Below are 18,513 nucleotides of genomic sequence, written 5' to 3'. Positions count from 1 at the left end.
ATCAATGTAGACTTCTTCTTCCAAGATTTCATTCACAAATGCAGATTTGATGTCCATTTGATATACTTTGAATCCTTTATAAGAAGCATATGCAAGAAAAGTTCTCACTCCTTCCAACCTTGCAACTGGGGAAAAGTTTCACCATAGTCAACTCCTTGTTCTTGTGCATATCCCTTACATACTAGTATTGTCTTGTTCCTTGTGACTTCACCTTTCTCATTCAACTTGTTTCTAAAAACCCACTTAGTTTCAATCACATTCTTATCCTTTGGTCTAGGTACTAATGTCCATGTCTTGTTTTTCTCAATTTTCTCAATTTTATCAGTCATTGCTTCTTTCTAGTCTTCATTTTCTAGAGTATCTTTAACTAATTTAGGCTCAAATTCACATAATAAGCATGTATCATTCTTCAATATTTATCTTCTCATGACTCCTGAATCTTTATCTCCAATTATTTGATCTGGTGTATGATGTCTTCTTACATACTTTTCCAAAAAAGGTTCAGGTATTGTTTCTTCTTGTTATTGTTCACTAGATTTAGCTTGCTCTTCTTCTTCAATTGTCTCTGGCTGCAACTCGACTGCCTCTGTCTAATAGTCAACAATGTCTATCTGTGACTCGACTCATATAGCCTAATGCTCGACAAAACTTTTCTATAGAACCTTGGTAGTGCTTGGCTATTGATGCTTGATAGCTATCTTTTCTAGTTTAGGTAAGGTGCTAGGTTCACCTTCATAGATACAAACAAAATTTTTGTAGTCTTTAGGTTCTTTCTATCATTCTTTTCTACAAATTCACCAACTCTAACATTTGTACTTTCCACAGTTTTGTTAGTGTTAGAATTCAAACACTTATAAGCTTTGCTTTTAGCAGAATATCCTAGAAATATGCCTTCATCACTTTTTGCATCAAGTTTACCTTTTCTTGCATCTTTCAATATGTAACACTTTCTTACAAATTTTTTGAAATAATTCACATTAGGTGCATAGCCATACCAAAGTTCAAAAGGTGTTTTGTTTGTACCTTTCTTCACTTGTACTCAGTTCAAAGTATAGATTGTAGAACTTACAACTTCTCTCCAATATTTCTCTGAAACATTCATCTCCATTATCAATGTTCTTGCACAATCCAAATTTGATCTATTCTTTCTTTTAGCTATACCATACTATGGTGGATTCCTAGGTGCACTTATTTACCTCTTGATTCCTTTGTCATTACAGAATATGTTGAACTCATATTATATGAAGTCACCTTCTCTATCTGATCTCAAGCACTTTAGACTCTTTCTGGTTTCCTTTTCAACTCTATCCAAATACAATGTAAACATTTGAAATGCATCAAATTTTTCTTTAAGAAACATCATAGACATTATTCTATAAAAGCCATCAACAAACATACTAAAATATGTGTCACCATAATAGCTTTTCACTCTAATAGGACAACATAAATTAATATGAACCAACTCCAAAATATCATCAGAACAATAGGTCTTGGTCTTGAAACTAGACTTTGACATTTTACCCATTTAACATTGTTTACACACCACCTTATCAAGTTTTCTTAATCTTGGTAATCCAATAACTCTCTTCATCTTACCAATGCTTACCAGAGTATCAAAGTTCACATGACATAACCTCTCATGCCATTACCAAATATCCTCAACATGTTCAAATAACACAAGTATATTCATATAGGTCTATATAGTACAAGTTACTATTGTGGTTTCATAATGCACGCCCCATTTCTCCTAAAAATGGGGATCCCCTAGTAAATTTTTATCTCCTAGACCCCTAGTCCGGGGCCTGAGTCATTTTGGAACTCCCCTTAGAGTCTGGGCCTAGCCTTTGTCTCTAACAGAGAAGCCCCATGGTGTCAGAACTGGGAAAATTTGGAAGAATAAGTGAGTTTGTACAAATAAGTGCACTAGTGCACTTAGCACATATGCACACCTATCCTAGGTGCGCAGGTGCACTAAATGCGAAGTAGCACACTCATTTCCATTGGAGATGCGCACATGCACACTTTTGCACCTCCAACGGGTGGGGACATTGGACCCGGGTCTATATAAACTCAGGACTCCTTCCCCTCTCCCCACTTCTCTCCATGCCTCCTCAGTAACCACACATTTGCACCCTTTAAGGTGCACTACACCCTTGCACAAAACAAAACACTTAAGTGTTAGACACCAAAGGTGCACACCTGTTCAAGATGTGCACCTTTGTTCACTCATCAAGACCTAAAAAGTGAACTTAACAACATAAACCAAGACACTTTCATAGGTGTGCACATGTACACTTATCCACCTTTGAAGTTTAAACTTAACTAAGTGAACCAAAGGAAAGGTGTGCAAGTGTTAGAGTAATTAGATATTTCCTAATTAACTCTAGTTGCTTAAGCTAAACTTTAGGCATATAATAATTAATTCTTTTATTAAATATTATTATGCAACCTAGGTTAGACCTTTTTAGGGTTTCAATCTCCTTTATAAGGATGATCTCTCATTGTAAAACATTCATTGATTAATTTCAATTGTTGATTATAAAAATCTACTTTTTTGCTCATCAAGAATGTCTCATCTATGGATCTAGCAATTTTTGCCTCCATATCTTTTTGCTTCTCTCTTTTGTAACATGTGTTTGCATGCAAGTGATTCTTAGGAGTTGTAGGGTTGATCTTTCATCAACTTCAACATGGTATCAGTTTTAAATCTTTATGCCTATGTTTTGTTCGTGAGAGATTTGGCATTTGTTTTCAGATCTGAGTTTTCTCTTTTAGAGGGTTTCAGTTTTCAAAAGTATTTTTGTATTGGATCTAGGGGGGACCTATTTTTCAAAGCACTTTGATCCCAAATGGACATCATCATTGAGCTCAGAGTGCTTGAAAACCCCCATCTGAGGCAAAAAATTTTCCATCCAGGTCGTCTTGACTTGGGCACTCAAATCAAGATAATTTGATTCGTACATGTCAACTTTATATTGTCATTGTCATGCATAGGCCTTCTTCTTAGAACCCTGGACATGATCTTGGAGGACATATAACTTATTGGTGGGTGTGAATGTTTTTTAAGAGAAAAGTGCACCATTTTTTGGCTTAAGCTCTGGAAAGTTTTTTTTGAGCTCTAAGTTTTTTGGACCAAATTTGGCTCTATCACATCCTGCAAACCTGCTAGCCCTGTCAGCTCTATACCTTCCATACCGATTTGGCTCACTTTTTGTGAGTGTATGGTACATGTGTGTGTCATTGCAAAGAGTAGCAGTCCACATGGTTTGTCCTTGCATGTTTTGGCTTTGGCACCCTTTTTTTGGTGTAGACTGTACCCTATGACATTTGTGGACCATACGAGCTTAAATGATGTTGCTTTCCTTGCCAATATTGTAGATGTAAACCAAAGATTTTTATGGTTTTGACATTGCTGATTGGAGGCCTATTTTGTCATGTCCCCAATTTTTGGAGGCAGTTCGATTTAATTAATTTAATTAATTTGGTTGTCCAAAATAATGAATATTTTATGAGGATGACTAATTAATTTATTTTAATTAAATAAATAAGTGATATTAAGTTAATTATTTATAAAGTTATCAAATAAATAAATATTAAAAGGTAACTTTATATTTAATTAATTTAATAAAGTGACTTGGATTATAAAAATATTTTATAAAGTCACTTAATAGATAAAACAAAATAATGTTCTAGATGCTTCTGGAGGAAATGGAGAGAAAAGAATAAATAGGCACCCCGGGGCTTCATTCTAATCAAGCAGTTGTTTATTGCTCTCTTGTTATCAGATTGTGATTCAATCACAGGTGCATTGTGGAGCCTAGGGTTTCTGCAATTGTCACAACTGGCCATTGAGAACGAAAACTCTCAATTGGTACGCAATTTTGAGGGTGTCAAATATCATCTGAATTGTTGCAATTTGGAGGTGACATCACAGTCATTTCATCGAGCAAAAATCTGAGGCCTAAGGCCAAGTTGAAGTTTCTGCATCACTATTCATTGAAGGATCAGCGAGAGTGGAATTAATCGCCATCTTCACAAATTATTGCAGAATTTAAAGAATTTAGAAGGAAGCCAGGGAGTGGAATTAATTAACATCAAGCAAGGATTCGATTTAGATCATCAGTTCGATACTTACTGTTTGGATAGTATTTATTTGACAACTCGAGTGCTGCTACCCTTGGTTCAGGCGCCCATTTTAGGGTGTTTTTCATCATTTGTTTGGGCGTCAGAAAATTACAAAATTGCAAAGCCTAATCTCTTGGGATGCCATATTAATCACAGGCGATATTATTAAATTTTCGGCAAGGCAGCTCATATTTGCTTCGATTTTCAGTGGAGATTGAGGCGCATCACCCCTAGGGTTATACTGAAGGTGCTAGGAGTTATTGAGAGGCTAGGAAGCGGCTCAGACTATTTTATTACCTCACTTCAAATCTGAACAGAGACAACTTCCTCAGAAATTCGTGCAGGTTGCATTTGGTCCCCAACCTCTGGAATAATCACTGTTCCTTCATAAGGAATGCAAGGCGCTTTCCTAAACAGCATTGGAGATTCCTGCGATCTATAATTAGTCTGGGCGGCATTCGTATTGGTGTTTTTCAATGGTATTTTTGGGTTGCCTTAATTACCCTAACGGGCCTTGCTGCTGATGCCATTAAGGGTGTTTGATCTGTTGAAATACTCACGTGACAGGCTTGAGTCTGCATTCTTTGGTATGGCATTTATCTGGAAGCCAGATGTTGGGGTTTCCAAGCATTTAGACAAGGCAAGGTTTCTCCTTTCCTAGTTGCAATCTGTACTTGACGTGGGAATTGCGGAGTCTGATCGTGCATGTTACTCTGCTGCAAATTGAACTACTTCAGCGGTTATCAAGATCCTCCTAATTTGAATGTAATTCCATATTTGTGAAGCATCATAACAATTTACATTTCAGGAAACGGGCGAATTCAATAGCATATGCGGCATCAGTTATTTATTCAGAGTGTGGAAGGCAAATGAAGGTTGAGATCTGAATCCATCACCATTCCGAAAATCTCATGCATGAATTCAGGTTTTGTTTGGTTATATATATTTCAGTTCAGGCACTGTTATTTGATTGTTAAAATTCGTCATAGTGCTTGCATTAAAATTATTTTTCCTGAATTTTATTACTATCCCTTTGTCTTTGGTTACCATAACATCACGAATTAAAGTTTTGTGCTAAGAGTTCGATGAAGTACCTACAGTCCAGAATTGTTATTTTTAGTGTCCCCATATAGTAAGGGATATTTCATATTTTTTGGGCGATGGAAATTTTTCGAGCTCATACCCTTGTCATGGACTTGATCTTTTCGAAATATGCTTGATTTCTTGGTTGTTGTGATGTTTTTTTTGCTTGGGTCTCATCCATGTTTTTGTGGGAGCCATGCACTGATTGGGTTTTCTTGGCCTGTATCTTATTTATGTGGCTTTCTCTTTGATTTGCACCATTGTATTCAAAAGGACTCTCCATCCTACAAAGGTCCATGTGAGCATACTTTTTTATTCACCAACATTTTCCTTGTTGGAGTGCAATTTTTAAGGAAGAAACTATGTGTTGACTTTGATTTTTGGCTCACACAACACTTTTGCCAACACCATTCTTGGAAGCTTGTTCCTCTATTCACCTATTGCTCCTACGTCAATGGTTCTACTTCTTTCGGACCTACAGGTCTTTGTAGATTGAGTGCTTATTGGAGGGAGAATATTGCCCATCATTGATGGGCAGTATTGATTGCACTTCCAATTAGCAGTTTATGCCACCTTTCTTGGTGTCTTCATGTGGAGTTCATTTCATTTCTTTTTTGCATGGTGATATGTTTTGATTGTAGGGTTTCTATCTTGCCTCGTAAGCGGTGTAGGTGAGCCCTTTGATTTATGTGCATCCTTTGACTGTGCTCACGCCAAGCTAATTTGGACATTACATCTTTTATGGGAGCAGTTAAAGTTTCAGTAGTTTTGATGGTTTGTGTTGGTTTTTTGGAGGAACTCTCAACTCGCCCCTATTTTTTATTTCATGTACGAAGGGTCCATTTTTTTACATTGGAGGAATCAATGACAAAATCTATGCCTATTTGTGTACTCCATGTTTGGGAGTTGTGAGCATGTTTTTTTTGGCAATTGTTTTTTGGATGTATATTTTCTTCTACTATTTTTCCTTGGATCTAGGCTAGTGTACAATTCAGACAGATCCTCACATCAACATTTTTGATGGACATTTTTTGAGGTGCATTTGTAGGCATTTTGATTTGTTTACACGAGCTTTGTTGTATATGTGGGGTGCAACTTTATGTTTGAAACACATTTTTTGGTGGTTTCTCGTAATAAAGTTTTATTTGGCAACAATGAAACTTTTTTCTCACATGATGCTTATGGGCACTGGTAGATTTTTCTGGTACTGCCTATATTTTTTCGGTAGGTGAGATATTTTTACTTTTCAATGAGTATTTCCAGCAATTTTGGCCACCGATTTTTAATTTAGCACCAACCCTTTGTTTTCCAGGGAACTTTTTTTTTCGACAAACTCGATATTTTTTTTCTGACATCAAGGGTCTTTTTTGGCTTTTTTTTTGCCTTGATGGTCATTTGACGATCAAATTTGGGCTCGTCACTTGCTAATTTCAGCACTACATCAGCATTCTTGTCACCTCCTCAGGATCTGTTTGGACCTACTTTTGCATTTTTTTCTCATATCTCAAGCATACAGACTTTGTTTTCCAAAAATGAGATATTGTCATAAAGCTAGTTTTGAGTCCATCACAATGGTACAATTTATTTTCAATTTTGATGGATTTTTGATCGCTTTTTCTACACTCAAAGTTAGGGGTACAATTTTGCACTCTGGGAGACATACCTTAAGCATCTAATCTCTAGTTTGGGAATTCTTTATATCATTGAAAAGGTCTTTTCAAGCTCGTTCTAGTGATGCTAGTTATTTTCGAGATTTTGCTCTAGGCATATTCTATTCAGTCTTTTGCATTTATGCATTTTGGTAGATATTTTGGTTGTCTTAGGTCTAAGGATCGATTTTGTTGCTTTAGATGATTCGTCATGACTTGCACTATCTACTATATTAGTTGTATGCCTCTTTTGGTCTATTTAGACATCATTTGTATGCATTCTTACAAATGCACTAAGATAAAGTGCCATATTGCATGTGTATTTTCATTTAAGTTGTTTTGCCTTATAATTCAAGCGGTGTCATCTGAGGACACTCATGCAGATTATTGTATTCTTGGGATTCATTATGTCTTGTGGCTTATTGTACATGCGCTACTCATATAAAGTGCCATGGGGGGTTGATGTTTTGTCTTTGTTTGCCATCTTCCTTTGTCTAGTGAGTGTCCCTTCCATGACATTAGCCTCATGACATGTTTGAGATTGATCACCTCAGTACACACATATGTACTCTTTTGTGCACCTTGATCATGGTTCCTTGACATGCAATTCTTTTGGCCCACTTTTCTAGTTGTTTGTTACCTCACCCTTGTCTGCATTAGGGAGGGGGGGGGTCTTCTGTTGTTTCTCATGATTCCTTGGTTCAATTGATCAATTCTTTGGGCTTTGGTGTTTCATGTCATCTATATCTTTGAGTTCAATTGTTTTCCTTTGTGTGCCTCATGATTTGATGCAAATTATAGTCTTCTCTACCTAGTCAGGTTCTATTTCATTAGAGGTTCTTTAGATCAACATTTACTGTAAGAATTTGCCTAAGGCAATAATTCAATGCCAAGATCAAGAAGCTCAATAGATAGCATAAGAGAGACAAATGATGATCAAACGAGAATGGATATTAGATAATTGGATGAATACATTATTGAAGTACCTTGTATATAAAGGCAACTGATATGGCTAGGAGTCAACAAAGAGATAAGCATAACAACTAAGCACATGTCCACCAAGAGTGGATTATCCTCCATTGTGCATGAATGTACATGCAAAAATGAGAGGATAAGAATGCAAAGGTGTTTTTCATAAAGAGATGTAGTAGACAACATGTGCTCAATTGGAGTGCAAACTATTGTATTGTATACACGACAACTCATAGGAATATGCAAACTCCTAGGTTTCTACATGACAACTAATATGACTATGCAATAATTCAATGCCAAGATACACCTAAGGAAATAATCCAATGCCAAGATCAAGAAGCTCAACAGATAGCACAAGAGAGACAAATATGATCAAATGAGAATGGATATCAGATGATTGGATATCAGATAATTGGATGAATACATTATAGAAGTGCCTTCTATATAAAGGCAATTGATATGACTAGGATTCAGCAAAGAGATAAGCATAACAACTAAACACATGTCCACCTAGAGTGGATTATCCTACATTGTACATGAATGTACGTGCAATAGTGAGAGGATAAGAATGCAAAGATGTATCTCATAAAGAGATGTAGTAGAGAACATGTGCAATTGGAGTGGAAACTACTGTGTTGTCTACATGACAACTCATATGAATATGCAAACTCCTGTGTGTCTACATGACAACTAATATGAATATGCAAACTCCTAGGTGTCTACATGACAACTAATATGAATATGCATTATCCTAAGTAAACTTAACTAAAGTGTAAATAGTAGATACTTATTTACACCAACACCCCCCTCTTAAGTGCAGCTTAGGGAAATGTACTTAAGCTCACAAAAGCTAGAAAATAATACAAGATGGGTCTCGACTACTAGGCCATGTTAGGTACCCATGTACAACATATAAGTGCAAATGGCTATGCAATGAAACTGCTATGGATTTGATACCATGTAAGAATTTTCCTAAGACAATAATTCAATGCCAAGATCAAGAAGCTTGGTAGATAACAAAAGAGAGACAAATGATGATCAAATGAGAATGGATATTAGATAATTGGATGAATACATTACAAAAATGCCTTTTATATAAAGGCAATTGATATGACTAGGAGTTAGCAAAGAGATAAGCATAACAACTAAGCACATGTCCACCAAGAGTGGATTATCCTCCATTGGGCATGAATGTATGTGCAACAATGAGAGGATAAGAATGCAAAGGTGTATCTCATAAAGACATGTAGTAGACAACATGTGCTCAATTCGAGTGCAAACTATTGTGTTGTCTACATGACAACTCATATGAATATGCAAACTCCTAGGTGTCTACATGACAACTAATATGAATATGCATTATCCTAAGTAAACTTAAGTAAAGTGTAAATAGTAAATACTTATTTACATCAACAGTTACTTTTGACAGAGCTTTGCATCTTCTTCATTCTTTAGTGGTGTTCTTCATGATCATCTTTTGTTCCTATCTTCTAGAACATCCCCTAGTTTGGAGGCTTCTTTAGTCCTTCACTAGTTTCTTTCAGCATATTTTCCATCTCTTTTTGGAGTAGGGTTTTTCCCATGTGGTTTTCTCTATTTCTCCTCTTTTTAGAGATTTGGTTGTGCTTGGGTACCTCATCAAATTTTCTTGTCAGGATCCAAATCTACTTTTTGTAGTAGTTTCTAGGTTTTTAGCTACTCCCTAAGTTTATCTTAAGGTGGGTGTTAGAGTAATTAGATATTTCCTAATTAACTCTAGTTGCTTAAGAAAAAATTTAGGCATATAATAATTAATTCTTTTATTAATTATATGCAACCTAGGTAAGACCTTTTTAGGGGTTCGATCTCCTTTATAAGAATGATCTCTCATTGTAAAATATTCATTGATTAATTTCAATTGTTGATTAACAATCTACTTTTTTGCTCATCAAGAATGTCTCATCTATGGATCTGGCAATTTCTGCTTCCATAGCTTTTTGTTTCTCTCTTCTATATTAGGTGTTTGCATACAAGTGATTCTTGGTATCTATGGGGTTGATCTTTCATCAACTTCAATAGCAAGTGTGCAACTCCCTAAGGTGTGCACTTGTGCACCTTTTAAAAAGAGCTCAAGGAAAAACATAAGGGTGCACACATACACACCTTATCAAGGTGTGCAAATGTGCACCCTTTGTACCCAAAGAAAGCATAAGCGATAGGTGATCCTACCAAGTGCACTTGCCACAGTGCAAGCACACAATTGCACTAAAATGGTCTTGAAATGCCATTTAATGCACTTAACACACTTGTCAAGGTGCACTATTTTGCATTCTAGGGCTTTTGGGGGGGGCATATGGATTTGAGTGTCCTAATTATTTTCAAGTGTTTTGCGCTAGGTTTTTTATCAATTAGGGTTTGTTTTGGGTTAGATTTTCAACTCTTCAAACTAATGTTTTTCTCTTTTGTGTAGATATAATGATGTCTTCATCATCCTCACTTGTAGAAAAGATGGCTCCCAAGCCTGTAATGTTCAAATATCAAGGTACACTGAAAAAATCTTCCTTTCAAGATGGACACTCTAAAATCAGAGACACCAAGCTTAGACATATTGACTAGAATGCCTTCCTCACCATTTGCAACAAGCCTAAAGAGAGATCTGCAATGGCATTAGCACTCATTTGATTAGGGTTATTCAATGCAGCGTCTTATCTTACTTTTGTGCAATCTTTAGAACTCATCATGGCTCTCACCAAAAACTATGTTGCCGAGGAGAAGGTTGTCAATAATGCCATAGGCGAGATACTCCTGGACCTTTGACCTCGCAATATTGAGGAAGTCTTCCACTTTCCTAGAGTCGATCTGTATGCTCACATATCCTATGAAGGAACAAAGAGATGGTACTGGGATCATGAGAAGGAAGCCAAAGAGATAATCCAATCATCATTTTTGATTGATAGAACACTAGTGGGCTGTAGAGTTGGTAAGGTAGACATGAGCTAGGGATATATGATGGATGACATGGGATACAACATCATGCTTTTGAGCAGAGTCATGGGTCTACCAATAGGTGGACATCTCAATATTTGGATGGTCCATTTCATAGAAATGATCTAAACAATGAAGATGCCAATTGATTGGGCCACAATATTGAATGATAACTTGGATGAATAGCTGATAGTTGTTAAGATCAACCCCAAATTCTACATGACATCATATCTAGTATATTTATTGGTGACCAAAACAACTGACTACCCAAGACTTTACAAAAGAGGTACCATGCAATATGCTAATGCATGGCCTTATGTGGTATATCCTCAGCTGGTGAAGAAGAAGCTTTCGGATCAAAGAAAGGAGTACAGGGTAGTGAATGACAACTTTATATTTGCAATCATCCCATTCACAGAGGGTGATTATGCCAAACAAATGTCAATAAGGTAGCAGCCAAAATTATAGAGATTGACTCCCACAACATTCAATTCAAAACATTCACATACCTCAGGGTCATAGGCACACAAGCGAACCAATGAAGCTCCCAAGGTATCCTCCAGATAAGCTCATTCTGTTGGAGATTGTCAGGAAACTCACATTTGCATTTGATAGAGTGAGGAATCAACACAATAAGACATGGGTATGGCCAATCACCATATGTGCTTTCGAGGTCTCGTGGAAGTAAGACATCATTGCCTTTAACTCAAAATGGGATCACTATACCTTAGAAGAGTACAACTCCCCTAACCCTTATTTCAACTATGCATCTGGTGGGGAAGCAATTTGTACATGAAGATGCACTAGAGGATCACTGGATGAATGCAATAGATGACTATGATGTTTGAATTAGGGATTATTTTAGAATGACTCTATATCTGGTAGAAAAGGCCTTAAAAATAAAGATCCCACTAAAGGTTGTCGAGAAAGACACTGAAGATGTCTTAGATCCATTGTATAATTAGGACAAAATCTATGATAGGTCAATCATGAATATAGAGTTTGGTACGGATGAGAAGGTGGATATCAATAACACAGCCCACCATATAGTCCAACTATCAGGGGAATGGATCAAGAAGCCCTTTAAACTTGATCTAGTTCCATAGGTTGTTCCTCTATAAGCGACAACATGACCTATCAAAGGCAAAGGTGTGAAGGTCATTGTACTAGCTTTCCTAGCTCAATCACCAGTGAGGCTAGAAATGGTTCATCAACATGAGTAGGAAATTGAGCATTTTGAAGCAGATAGAGGAGAGAAAAGGAAGAGAGTGATAAAGTGTAGCAAATAAATAGCTTAGGCGCATCCACCTCAACAACTATGAGAAGGTCCTGAACAAGCAGAGCCTCAAGATGAGAAGGAAACTCAAGTCCAAGAGATTGAGCAAGTGCCTCCACCATGACAGGAACATGAACCAAAGAAAGAAGAGGAAGAAAAGAGGGTGCCACTTGTAGGTCAAGAGGAAGAAGCCTCTCCCTTAGTTCCCAAGAAGGCTAGGGTTGAGTCCATTGTATGAGGGTCACATAAGAGAAGGTTAAAGAAAAAGAATACTCCTCCACAACAGGTGCCCGAAACCATTCTAGAAGTTGAAGCAGAAGAAGAAGAAGGGGAAAAAATTGAATGTGTCCCCTTTAGTCAGAGGACTCACTTGGCTAGGGCTACATAAGAGTAAAGAAGAAGAAGCACCCCCATAACGCCACCATCCATTCTAAAGAACCTATTCAGGTGACTTCTTCAGAGGATGAGCAACAATAGTGGATTGCACACATGAAGGGTCAAGAGATAGATGTCTTTGACCTCTTAGATTTTGATTTCATTCCTATAGGCATTGAGATGGTGGTGGAGAAGATACAAGATACTCCAATGAATTAGTCCCTAGGAGAGGACTGGAACTAATTACCACCTTTGCCTCAAGGACCTCTAGGCCTACCACCACTACCATCTTAGGATTTTTCAATCCTGGACAAAGGCTTGACAACAACACTTCCTCTCATAATAGACTCTAAAGAGTATGCTGTGAAGGAAGAAGAGCCCCAACAAATGCAAGCTGATGAAGTATTAGAGGAGGAGAAAATACATGAGGAATCTCAACAAAATCCTCATGATACCAAGGTTGGGACCTTAGCTCAAGCAAAAACATATACTCGAACTAGTAATCTCTCTCAACAAGAAAACACTCCAGAGAGGATTGATCAGGAAAAGGGATCTACAATGCAAACCCCCTATTCAGTCAAATATATGTCTCCAATGGGCACTACACCTGCTTGGCTGAAGAGGGAGGTCATGGCTCGACATAAGAGGCAGTTGAATGTAACTACTGAGGAGGGAATGGATGAGCTAGTAAAAACCATCAAGAAGCTTGAGCTACCTATGGGTGATGCAGGATCACTGGCCTTCATTATGAAGAACCAAGATTAGGAATTACTTGCACACATAGCCATCCCTCTCCACATGATGACACCAAGGATTTGACTCCTAATGATTATCAAATCAAGGAGGTCCTATTAGGAAGGCCCACAATAGGCACTACCAAAGTACTGATTACTATAGGTTTAAAAGATGTGTTTAAGCATATGGACATAAATGAATCTAAATTGTTGATGTTGTAGAGACAAAATGAGATTATGATAGGCTATTTCCACAGAATAGTGGGCCAAATAGATTTGAATCATCAAGAGATCACTCTTGTTGCAGCACTAGAGAGAAAGGAGAAGGGGACTATTCAAATGGATTCATTTTTGGGGGCATGTCAATAATGGCGTGACAATTTTGAGGAAAAGGGTGTACAAATAATATAAAGAAATTTGAACCTGTTATACTACATTTAGTCGAGTGTAGATAAATTGGTGTCCATGGTGAACCAGTATTTTGGGTTAATGGATGAGGTAGATATCTAGGCAAAAGACCTAAAGATTTTGATATTAATAAAAGGTCAAAGGTATCGTACACTCATGGAGGTATATATAATGGAAGAGCTTGATAAGCTCAAGGATCAAATTGAGAAGATAGCTACTGAAAATAAGGTCATGGAAGGAATACATGAGGATATTTAGAAGAGACCTAACTTAAGAGTAGATTTTGGAAGCAAAGAAGTATTATGACGCTACCTACCTTGACATTTTTGAAGATGGGTCGAAAGCCAAGCTCAATTTAGTACAATAAGTAGTCCAACAATTTTGAATAACTTTCGAGGATTCTTTGTCTAATGAAGATATCAGGCAAGCATTTAAGATTGAAGAGACATTGTTGAAACTGGACACTAAACTTGAGGATTTTGCAAAAACCCATATGGAGGTTGGTAACTATCAACAAACAAATATACAACCTTAGATTTTCCAGAAGCTACCCAAGTAGTAGAGATCATAGAAAAATTAAGAATAGACATCCAGACATCACTTTGGAATAAGGAAGGAAAAAACCTAGATGTTGGAAATTCAATTTTGACACTTGGGGAAAATTTTGGATTTTTGGAACTTGCCATCAAGGTGCGTAGGTGTAAAAGGTGCAAAAGGTGTGTTATTCATAGAGGTGTGTGAATAATTTTAAAGAAGTAACAGTGCATTGATAGTTAACTACTAGTTCCTAATTTAGAGCATTCCATGCATTGGAAACACATTTTGAAGGAAGTTTAACTCCTAGAGACACCTAGAGAAGGTCAAGCTTCCATTTTTAGAGCTTCCAATGACTCTTAGATCATCTTGTAGCTTCCTTCTTCTTATCTACTTCTTCTTTTTTTGCTTTAAGTCATGTAAAGGCTCATGCACCCATTACTTGATATAAACAAGGGTAGAGACCTACTCAGCACCATTTAGAGAGTCAATTATTATATAATTAGATTTGTTTTATTAGTTTTTAGCATGATTTTTCATTTTTAAAAGCTCTCAATCTCAACACAAAAAGAGGAGATGATTTCTTATAAATACATAGATGTAATATGTACTCCAAGCTGTTATTTTGATGCAATAATATATGTTATTGGTGCTTTCATTCTGAGTGTAGTTATTCTTGTCAAAGTGTGTTATTTTTGTGAATGCATGTTCATGAATAATAATGGAATGAATGGTTCTCTTGTGTTGATTTGATTGTGTAACCATTTAATTCTAATGTTTGCCTCATGTTAACAAATTTCATTGATGTACCAAGTTGGAGAAAAGATCACCTTATTGTTCCTACATAGCTTCTTGTCTCGCATCAGCATAGTTTCTATGGCCATGTGATTTGATGAGAAGTGAAACATCTTTCAATTATTATTGAGTTCCTATTGATGATTGCATCAGTGAAACTAAGGAAGCGTTGCTCTTATTTTCATTCATTTCCTACCTGATCTTTTCAATGATTTAACTCACAAACATGTTGCTACCATGGTTTATGCTCATTAGGAATTTTCTTTTCAAGTTATTTTCTTTAACCTCTCATTACCTTATCTTTTTTATTTGATTTGCAAACACTTGGTTAAAATAGGAATTCATATAGTTGCATCGATAAATTGCATTCATCATAAAACAAAAAATTCCAAAAAAATATCTTTTTTGTGGTTACTTTTCAAAATAGTAGATCAAACATCTTATCCAAAATTGGTTGGAACCAACAAAGGCCTCCATGTGAATATACACATTTATCTTTAACTGAGCAGATTCCAATAGGTCACAAGATCACCTAGAACCTTGGAGTTGATCCTAAATTAGCTTTTCAAGAAAGGAGTCTGAAAGGATTCCTGCTATTAAGCATCATGCAAAATGACAGCTCAACAAAAGTGGTGCTAGAAGGAGGGCCTCATACCATTTGGAATGTAAAAACAAATCACTATTTTGAAATTCTTAAGTTTTTGGGAGTTCAAAAAAAATTCGTCTGAAACTGTCAGAAGGTGCGTAGGTGCATTTTTCGTAGAAAGTGTGCTTCTATAGAGGTGCACTTTTTCTAGAATTAATGCAAGCTAGAAGATCTTGATCCATCATCTCCATTTCAGTGAGCTTTAAGATCTTAATATAGCAAGCCAAATATTTTAGAACTCAGTCATTTTCGTAATCCTCACAACGATAAAATATTTCCAAAATTCTACCACTTCCATTCCAAATTTCATCATCTTCAGTTCCCCCTCCGAACCAACCTCCACTCATTGTTCCACCAAATCCTCCACCGATGACCTTCTTTGTAAATGCGGTAGATTCACCAATTAACTTGCAAGGTGCACTTAATGACCTTCCCAAGAATCTTGAGAAATTCTACCCAAGGTCCATCTATGGAGAAACATGAATGACTGAGGACCATATTAAAGTCTTTAAAGAAATATGCAATTGAAAGCAAGTTCAACAAGAGAATATGGTCCTCCATTTATTCCCATACTCATTGGGAGAAGTTGCATTTAACTGGTACGTCAATTTGTCACCAGGATGTATCCAAGATTAGGTTTCCTTCAAAAATTTGTTCCTCAAAAAATTCAAAACATTTATCAACCTGGCTATGATACATCCTCAGTTCATATCAATCAAAATGGATTCGACGAAGACTATTTCACTCTTCAATCATCACTTTTATATGGCTTTTTGCAAGTTGGAAACACCCTATACTATACTAGTTGAAGCTATAATCTAGATTTATCTTAATTCTATGGACCATCTTACAACTATCTTTCTACAAATACTTCCTACTACAAACATTGACACATTAGAAAATGTCTTCAATGAAGCAATTACCTTTACCAAGCAAGCCAATCCCAATGGAGGAGGATTGATGGTTCTAGCTCAAGCAACTACAATGATACCAACATATCCTACTAGAACACCACTGATACCTAGTCAAATCATTCTAATGAACCCATTTATGCTACAACAAGCACTAGCCATATTGGTTCCAACCATAACCTATCTAGGATATGAACCTCCAAAAGTTGCTTTCTTTAAGCAAAAGGCAATAACTTTTGCTGAACTAGGAAATAACGTCACATCTGAGATTGGTCAAATAAAGAAGTTAATGCCTCAAATTACTAACAAACTAATCTATTTAAGGTTTTCACAAGGGTAAAACAACAACTTTCAGAGAACAAATCCAACCCCTTACAACAACAACAACTATGGTCAGAATTACAACAAGAATTTCAATAGAATATAAATGCAAGAAATAACAATGCAGGGAATAATTTCAATCCTCTTAATCGCAACAATGGCTTCCAAAGACAGAATCGACAATGGAATACTCATCCTAACAATGGAAGCATCCCTACTAATAACAAAAACAACACTCAATATTTGGACATCAACCAATATGATAATAACCAAAATGTACCTAACGATGGTGGCTCATATTTCAATGGAAAGTAAGAGATGAGCCATAATTCAAAAGGCAATAATGGTGAGTCTTCTATGTAGTAAAATGCTATGGTGTTAAGATCTTATGATTCTCCACTAAATCCTCAAATGGAACAACCAACTAGTGAAGAACTCACTTTTCCATTAAGTCAAGAATCAGATCCTTGACAAGAAGAGATGCTAGCTTTTCAAAATGACAATCAAAATACTTAAAATTTGCATAATTTAAAAGAACCTATGACCAATGGGATTCCTCATACCTTACATCCAACACCTCCTAATCCAAGAACTAATTATAATCTAGTATCAACCAGAGCACCCTACGTTGTCAACATAATCAAAATCAAGAGAACATGCCTACAATCCAGAAGAATCCTATACAAGAAACTGAAAAGTAGAATGCAGTGGAGGATTTAAAGAGAACCAAGGCTAATATGTCCATGTTTGATATGCTACAAAATTTTCCTAATCAAAGGGAAGTAGTTTTGAGGACTCTTGATCATGCAAAGGAAATGCCAAATGCAAACACAGTCCCTCAAAAGACAACATCACAAAAAAGTCAATACTTCTAAGGTAATGCCTACCATGTATAAAGACAAGGTTGAAGTGCCTCCTTTCTTTCTTAGTCTCAGAATTTGTGAAAAGAACTTGTATAATTGTCTTATAGATTTAGGAGCTTCTTGTAACATCATGTCACTTTCGATAGCTCAAAGGTTGGGAGTCACTCCTCAACCCTCAAATCAAATAGTGATACAACTCAACAAGATAGAAGTAAAAGTTATCGGGGTATTGAAAGATGTTAGAATACAGTTAACCATAGATCCCTAAATTCAAGACATTATAGACATAGATGTGGTTGAAATCCCTAAAACTTATAGATTATTGCTAAGTAGAGAATGGAAAAAGTGCTTGAGAGGATGTTTTTCAACTAATTTTACTCAATTATGGCTACCTTGGAAGGGATTGAATAATCAGATTAAGATCGATGCTGAGCCAAAGATGAAGACAATGATCACAAAATACAATGCACCAAATGAGGTAGCATTTTTTCAAGCTAAGCTAGGCTCCTACAAAGTGGTGTCTCCTAACATAAATGCAACCAAGAAACCTGACCATCTAAATAAAGAATCTATGATCCCTACTCCAAAAGAAGAACTTGTCACTTAGTTTGTAGACAATATGGTTGCAATCTTAAAATGCTTAGGAGAGGAAGTAGACCCAAATATTTTTCTTCTTTCGGGATTCTATAGGTTACATAAAGTCAGTCATTCAGAATTTGAATGCTTAGATTGTCAAGAAGCAGTCGCTAGGGTACTCACTTAGATAATGTAATTGAAAAATGACCATATACAAAATGAGGTACAAAAGGAAAGTTCAAGTTCCATAAGCACATCTGAATTGGTTGTGATTTATGAAG

Source organism: Cupressus sempervirens, chromosome 2 (assembly GCF_028749045.1).
Source record: "Cupressus sempervirens isolate cs-2001-9-10 chromosome 2, ASM2874904v1, whole genome shotgun sequence".
NCBI classification, from domain to species: domain Eukaryota; kingdom Viridiplantae; phylum Streptophyta; class Pinopsida; order Cupressales; family Cupressaceae; genus Cupressus; species Cupressus sempervirens.
Note: the sequence above shows the minus strand (reverse complement) of the source record.